Source organism: Mchenga conophoros, linkage group LG11, assembly GCF_057382185.1.
Source record: "Mchenga conophoros isolate Kocher_MC1m ecotype Shallow Benthic linkage group LG11, M_conophoros_male_GT1.1, whole genome shotgun sequence".
Lineage (NCBI taxonomy): Eukaryota > Metazoa > Chordata > Actinopteri > Cichliformes > Cichlidae > Mchenga > Mchenga conophoros.
The window spans coordinates 15,851,318-15,859,837 of record NC_140536.1 but is presented as its reverse complement, the minus strand read 5'-3'; positions in this window follow the sequence as shown (position 1 = coordinate 15,859,837).

Sequence of the window (8,520 nt, the reverse complement as noted above, 5' to 3'; positions counted from 1 at the left end):
GTTCAGCTTATACTTCTTGAGGACTCTCAGGAAGTGCAGCCACTGTTGGGCCTTCTTGACGACTGCTGAGATGTTGTCTGTCCAGGAGATGTCAGCAGAGATGAGGACACCAAGGAACCGGAAGGTGTGGACCCTCTCCACACACTCCCCGTTGATGTAAAGGGGGGCCAAGTCAGTGCTGTGTCTCCTGAAGTCAACAATGAGCTCTTTGGTTTTCTTAGTGTTCAGTGCCAGGTTGTTTTCTGAACACCAGGCTGCCAGCTTCAGAATATATATATATATATATATATATATATATATATAATCCCAACACTGTTCATGATGTGAATGTTTTCGAAACGTCCTCAGTGTTCTGTAGAATGGTAGAGTAGCGTGCATGTAGAGTTTCCCGTGACTGCAAAAGTACAGCAGAAGTGGAAAGGGAAACTACCAAGAAGGAATTCGATGTATCCTCTGGGCAGAGGAAAAGGGACACTTGGTGGCGGAACGAGGAAGTACAGGAAAGTATTCAAAGCAAGAGGTCAACAAAGAAAAAGTGGGGAGATGAAGGAAATAGACACGAATACTGGGAATGTAGGTGTACAGCAAAGAGGGATGTGGCAAGGGAAAAGGGCTTGACTCTAAGGAAGGATAAAGGGTCTTGTATCAATTGGCTAGGCAGAAAGATCGATCTGGAAAGGATGTGCAACAGGTCAGGGTGATTAAGGACAGAGTACTGAAGAGCGTGTTGAGAATTTGGAAGGAGTACTTTCAGGAGCTGATGAATGAAGAGGGAGGATGGATGAAGGACAGCTATTGAATCATTAAATGCAGAAGATTACTAAGAGTGAGGGAGGCCAGCTATGAAGAATATCAGAATCAGAATACTTTATTGATCCCTAGGGGAAATTATGTAGGGTGAATATGAAGGGTGAATGACAGACCTGTGTCGGTGTGGACCTGTCTAAAAATGCCTGAGGACCGAGAAGAATTGTTGTAAAGGTCAGGAGGAGTTGCACTGTGTCTTTGTGGATCTAGAGAAAGCATATGACAAAGTACCAAGAGAAGAACTGTGGTACTGCATAAGGAAGTCAAAAGTACGTAAGGGGTGGTGCAGGGTATGTATAAAGAGAGTCAGACAATGGCGAGGACAGTATACAATGAAGATTCATGGATGTAGTTGTGGCGTGGGTGTGGTCTCTGGCCAGCTGCAGAGGAGGGGTGACTCAGTGAGCTCCCGGGGCGGCGCAGGGGCGGGGTGAACAGGTGTGCTGGGGATCTGTCAGTAATTGTCTCTCTTTATATGTTGGCAGTGACAGTCGGAGGAGGAGAGCGGACGTGACAGCAGTGAGAGAGAGCGGGAGTGTCTGTGTCCCAGTACAAAACCACAGTATTAAATAAAAGTTCTGCTGTCGTAATATTCGCTCCGGCTTATGTTTCTTGGGGCCAACATTACAGTAGTAAAATAGGACATGCAAAGGGTTTGCGTGACAGAGGAAGATGCTAGGGATAGGGTGAGATTGTGGCAGATGGTGCGTTGTGGCAAACCCTAAAAGGAGGAGCCAGAAGAAGAATAAGAGAGTGAATTTGAACAGAGCTTAACTTAACTTAACTTAACTAAACGATAAACTCTAAAGTATGAGATAGCAGTCTTTTCTGCTTTGCAAAGAAACCAATTGCAGAACTGTAAATATGTAGCTTAAACAGATTTGAATTTAAATGAATAAGGTGACATAGGCCTGAACATACAGACAACATATCCTATCAGTTCAATAAGCAATCAGTAATCAATAACAGGCAAAAAACAAAAACAAAAAAAACAACCCAACAAAAAAAACCCCAAACAAACACACATTTCATTTGTCCCAAACGTAGTTCATCACACAGTGGCTCTTTGTTAGTCAACTAACCAAGTATGAAACAACGAAATCTAGGACTAATGGTTTGCATTGTGACTATTCTCAAATAAACAAACAAAATAAGTATTTTCCATCCATTTTTTTAGGCTTTAGTTCATTTGGAGATTCATTTGTTTGTTTCCATAACTTGTCCAAAATCTGCATTGAGGTGTTTTGCTATTTATGTTTCTTTTTGTATTTTGTGTTTAAATGGCTAATTTAAGAATCCCACAGGGGAAGTTTCACAGAATTGTCATTAATGAATTAATTCCTATTTATTTATTATTTCCCTTCTCATTTTTGTCAGAATAAAAAGAGATGTGCAGAAAACGTTATCTACTGAGCTGCTTTTTGTTATGGCTTTAAAGAGTTCTGTTCCAGAAAGTATCTAAATCAGACATGTTTAGATGCATATTCTTTCATGTGCATATGTAAATATCAAGTTTGAGAAACGTTATAATATAGGAATTATTGGTCCTAATGTTTGTATCATCTGGAGTACTTTTATGGTGATATATATTTACACTGTTTACCCTATTTAATGGCTTGCCTTAATGCCAGTTTATAACCGATTATATGCTTCCCTCTAGTGGTGAAAACCTCACAGTGCCATCAGAAGTACAGTAATTCTGACTTACACTCAATGATATGTGTAAAGATGCTTACGTATACACACAGCTGTTGATGCCCATGTAGTTCATAATACACGTCACTTTCAACATAAAGAGCTAATTTTAGTGGAAGATTATATTTCCTTTGATTCTCAACAGTCATCATGCTCTCCTGATTAATTGCCAAAGATATTTTAGACAAAGATTTGACAAATGACATTAAACCATTAAACTGAAATCAGTCAGCAGAAAAAAAGAAGAAAAAATATAAATACATGTTATTTAATTCAGTTTTTATTGCTTGCTTTATTGGTTAAAAATGAATAAAAGTTTGAGTTATAACACCAGTTGCTTCACTAACTCCTTTCCATCCCATGTCAAATGATGTAAAAGGCCGCTAGTGAGAGCAGAATGTGAGAGGGTGTGTATATGTATGTCTTAAGTACCTACATGAAAATATGTTCATTTCATTTCAACACATTCATTTCAGATAAAAGGTGTGAACAGGGCAGTTGACACGTTTAAGACACATTTATTTGGAAATAACTTTTATTTAGAAATACCTTTTATTTAGTTATTTATTTTTCATAATAAAAGACGCGACACAAATAGACTACGCTGTGCAGAAAACTCAAAGTAATCGCATTTATATTTGCCAGAGTGTTGAACTGCATTGCATTGTGTGTGCACAGCAGTTTTTAAAGTTTCCCTTTTGCAAGCCTATTGATTCAAGTACATGCTTGTATAGGTACTCAAGCATAGTGTGAAAAATGATGATGCATGTTGGAGGCTTTACTTTTATTGTGACACTTGATTTCTCCTCATTCTCATAGCAGTCATGTTTCTCTGTTTTCTTTTTTTTCCTTTTTTTTTGCTTATGGCTTTTCCAATTGCAGATATGTCAAGGACAACCAGTCAAACACGTATACACAAACACATACACACAACGCTCATTTTGCAGGCACAGACAGACTAGCACACACCATTAAACTTCATATTGTAATTTGGGTATGGACTAGCATGTAGCCAAAGTGCCCTGTGGGCTGACCGTATCAGGTCGTGACATTTGCATTTGACAGGAATCATATAAGACAGGGTTAATACTGGATAGGATGGAGAGATAGAAGAAGGGGGAAAGAAATAGGGGAAAAGGTTTCCCCCATTTCTGCGACAGCTCATTCCCTCTCTTTCCATCCTTCAATCCCATAGCTGAGGTGCTTAAATTAAAAAGGAAGAAATCCAATTTAAAGACATGGGGTAAACAATCACAAAACACTTGTTTCTAGAAGAGAGACAATTTCCCGGTGCCTTGTCCAATTTCTTATGGCCTGGAGGGCTGCCGCATGCGTTTTAACAACTGGTTCTACACCACTGATTAAAATTGTAATGCCGGTGTTGAATCAATCCATATGACATTTTAAAAATACACAGCTATCAGGACATTTTATATATACAGCATTTTTTCTATTGTTTTCATTTGGAAACAGAAAGGTGCAAGGTGGTGACTTGCACTGGGTGTCAGAACTCTGCCTTGCAACTGTTTGAAGGGGAGAGAAAAAATGAAGTTTCAACATCTTAAACAAGTATAAATATGTCACTATAATTGCATATGGTGTTTACTCAAAAGCCACGTGTAAGGTATGCACAGTGAAACCTGTAACAGGACAATTATCACTCTGTTTCTGCTGTTTTGTGAACAATCAACATAATTTGGAACCAGTTAAGTTTACTATTTTTTTTTGTCTCCAACAGGATTCTGATGGGATCTTAAATTCTTCCATTTCTAAACAGGCGTTTCAGTGGCTTTAGTTGTCATCACCACCATCACATTTCAACCCAGATTCAAAACGGAGGCAGCTTCATGCATTTGTGAATTAAAGTGCAGTAAAGCTGACTATCAGTTTCTGAAGGCAAACTCTGTCAAATGTGAAATGAAAGAAGGTTGAGTCTGTGCTGATGAAGTCCAACGGTGGATAAGTTCGAATACCAGTTAGCAGAAAATTTAGAGAACAAAAATACAAATGAACAGCTATGATGAATGAATGAGGTGGAAATTAAATAGAGGGAATAAGAATAAGAACAAAAGAAGAAAATCCAGATTTCTATAGCACTGTTATATAGTATCCCCCCCACCCCCCAGGCCAAACATCTGAGGCAGAGTGACAGATGGACCGTTGTTTGCTTCACACCACAGAAATGTTTTACCAGCCCTTGCGCCCATGTCAATCAATGGCCGGCATGTTCCAAAACATACTCAACACACAAAGAGAACACTTTGGCTTGAGGAAATGGATTGTGCCCGAGATTGGCAGGGGACTCTGCAAGTGTCAATCACCAAAGGCCCTTTGTTTTATCCCTCTTCTATTGCTTCTATGACAAAGACCTGTCTTTTTACTTTCATTCGTCTTTGCATGAGTAATACGCATTCATATGACTTTTCTTTGTTTGTTGTTGGTTTGTTTTACATTTGGTTCCAAGACAAAAAGTGGTAAAGAAAAGAACCTCAAACAAAAGTGTAATGCTGTAGGTTTATCCCAGAGAGAGGATTTTATCAGAACCTACAGGTAAGAGAGGAATTCACAACCGTCCATTTCTGTGCAGCAGGCTTTTGTGAAACCACTAATCTACACATTGCATGATATGCTGATGATGAGTGCAGGATGAAGCGGGTAGGGAGGGGAAGGCGGTCTGATCGCTACAGTTTGAAACCGCAATTTCACACAACGAATGTTTGAAATCTGAGAAAGCTGCCGGTGCCTTCTCTGGCATTGCATCTAAGCGGCTTCTCGCTGTTTTCTTTTTTTTTTTCCTCATCTCTTTCCTCTCATCTCGTGTCCTTTCTTCCTGTCTGGCCTCTCCAGGTGCTGTGCTATCTCAGAGCTAACACAGGAATCCATGAGCCGTGTACATCGACGGCCCTTTGAAAAAGGAAGCCACTTTGCCGCTCATCTTGGAAAGCACCTTCCATCGTCCTCTGTGTTCCTCGCTGAGATGAAGGGAGTTCCTGAGAGAAGAGCGGGTTTTGTAACCAAAGCCACATGTTGGGCAAGACAGCCAGTTGTAGGACAAGAAAGATCTTTGTGGTGAACACAAGTGCTTGGCTGTCCTCTGGCATGCCTGTCTGTCAGCGTTGCTTTGCCGACTGGACACCTGTACAACTGTAATATTACACATGCAAAAACAAAAGGGAGAGTGGGGAGTTATAAGGGGAGATTATACAGACAGTGCTTGTGCGTGTGTTTACTTTGTAATATATCACTAAATGGTGCTGAGTGCCCACTCCTGTTTGATGGGGAAACAACCTCCCTTTGTCTCAAAAGGATCTCTCAGGAAGTGAGAGTATATTTTTAACACTCAAAAAAATGTTGCTGGGATATTTCAGAGACAGTATTTGACCTTGAAAGGCACAACGAGTGTGACCATGGCGTGACTGAATCACTGATCATTTTTTGGACTTTGGTTATGCTTTGATCTTTTTGTTGTAATCTTCATATTAAATAATTTTCTCAAGCCGTGTAGAATGAAGTCAAAGGAACAAAGAGATAAAAAAAAAACCCACTAAAATAAGAAAAAAAACCCCCATACACTTGAATAATCAAAGAAAGAAGAAAAAATAGAGACACAAGCCAGTATGGAAATCAAATGGGTGTCAGTGATTTGGAATGTGACTGCATCATACTAAGCAGGAAGGGGAAACAGATAAAACCTGAATGCTGCTCTTTCGCACAGACACATACACACACAATACACATATCTTGTGGTGCTATCATCAGAGGGGAAGTGTCAGGTGACAGAAAACACGGATCAACCTCAGTGGTAAAACCACGAGTGTGTGTGTGTGTGCATTTGTGTCTCTGAATAGGAATGAGAAAGAAATGTACTTCTAAAATTAGTCTTTACTTTATTAGCCAAAGCAGGGTCTTCAGATTGTTACAATTATTTTCAAGAACAAGATCAACAAGTGTATCTCTGCTTTCTGAACTATACAGCTTTATGGTTTTGGATACCTGCTAAATTATGGCATAATTGATTATGTATATGATATGGTTGAAGTGACACTTGCTAAAAGACACGTCTATCTGTGCAGTGGTGCACATTTCTTGATACATACACGTTACTTTCAGATGAAGCCCATAAGACAGTCCTTGCTTTGTATCAACCCAATTTACCCTGCATTTGGTGTGTGTGTGCCAAATATGATTTTGTTTCACACTGACCACTGATAACAAAGGGAAGTCGAAACTCGTGGAATTAAATTCCAAAAAATTCCTGAATATTAAATTAATATTCAGTCTACATGTTGAGTGGGGACAGATGATGGTTTTGTTCTATAGCCTAACATGTCGTTTTATCTGTGGAAGACAGGTTTGTGGTTTCAAGGACAGTTTACTGTAAATCACTTACATTATCAGGTAGAATAAGCTTGAGCATTATGTTTGTTTGAATTAAATATGCTAATATTACTTTCTTCCAAAGGGTTGATGAGGTTGAACAAGAAAATGTTAGCCAGATCATTTTAATGCTGTGGCTGACAGTTTAACATTAAATCTTCAGTAATTTAAAGTTCATCACCACTCATTCAAAAGCAACAACACAAACCCAGACTCTTAAAATGTATTACATTAGAGGGCACCACAAACAAAATTAAAACAGTTGAGACAGATTCAAAAAGATAATGCTTGGGAGAGGAGAGTGGAAGAAACAGAGGGTTAATTCTTCTCTTGACAAGCAGGTTGGAAAGATTAGACAGAAACAAAATTACTCTACTTGGATTGGTACAAGTGTCCAGGCAAAGTGGGAATGGAAGTGTGGGTGGCTTGCTGATGAAAGGCAGATGTCACATTTCATGTGTCAAATGTCCTTGTTAGGTTTTTTTTTCCTTCTTTTTTTTTCTTGGTTCTTCCCTGTCTCCAAATCTGCCAACACTTCAACAAATGTACCCCATTTTCTCTCTCTCGTCCTCTCTCTGATTACTTTCTATGTTCTCTTCTGCAAGAGGGATAGTGTTTAGTCTAATTGACCAACTATGGTGATGACAAAGGTATCAAAGCAAAGTGATTTTGATTTTTCCTTTTGAGACATGCCTGCTTTTTCATTTTGTCAGTTCCTCATCTTTTTCAAACCATCCAGTTAAGATCTTTATGTAGGTGGCAAAGATATAAAGGTTAGAGTTTCTGCTTAAAGTTTAGTATTTTATCCTAAGACTTGCAAATCTAAACTATGCTAGAGGTTGAAATACTTAATTTATTTGGATAAAATAAGCAACTTGTTTCAAGGTTATTTATATCCATATGTCTATGCACTTATCGTGCATAGACAGTATGTACAATGTGGACTTTTTTTCTTTTGCTGCAGTACTAACTGTGAGCAATTGGAGGAGCTCTAGTGATATTGTTTTGATCACTCGGAAAGACCACTGGAAGGACCAAATCTGCATCTGTATACATGTGCATGCAAACCTTGACTGTGTACCTATTTTTGTATGTTTGTTACTTCTGCTGCTGTGCTGACAATGCATGCATTTGTGGATTAAAGTTATGTTAGTGCATGTGTTCAATGTGCACAGCCTTATACATATTTTTTGTATACACAGAGCCATGTGTGTCATATGGGTAACAAACGTGTGTAAATTCAAGTACAGCAATGAAAATAAACAACACTTATTTGTGCTTTGATTATAAGTGAACTTTGACTCCATTTGCTTTATTGACTATTTTCTTAACTCGTCTAGTTTAACCACTTTAACCAATTTGCATAGCTACACTTATTAAATGTTGTTGTAAATGTGATAAAAAAAATTCTTAAGTTATGGAAAAAGTTTGTTTTTTGTGAGGTCATATGATCGTAACCTTTGAGCATCGGTTCATCAGCTCATACTTCAGTTAAGTGAACTTTTATGCCATATTGAATTCAATTTCCTTTGTGTGTCATGTATTGTATTCTAGAAATGATAGATGTGATAATAGAAATGATGTGAGGTCACAGTGACCCTGACCTGACATCTAACAAGTCTATTCTAAGTAAATAAATAT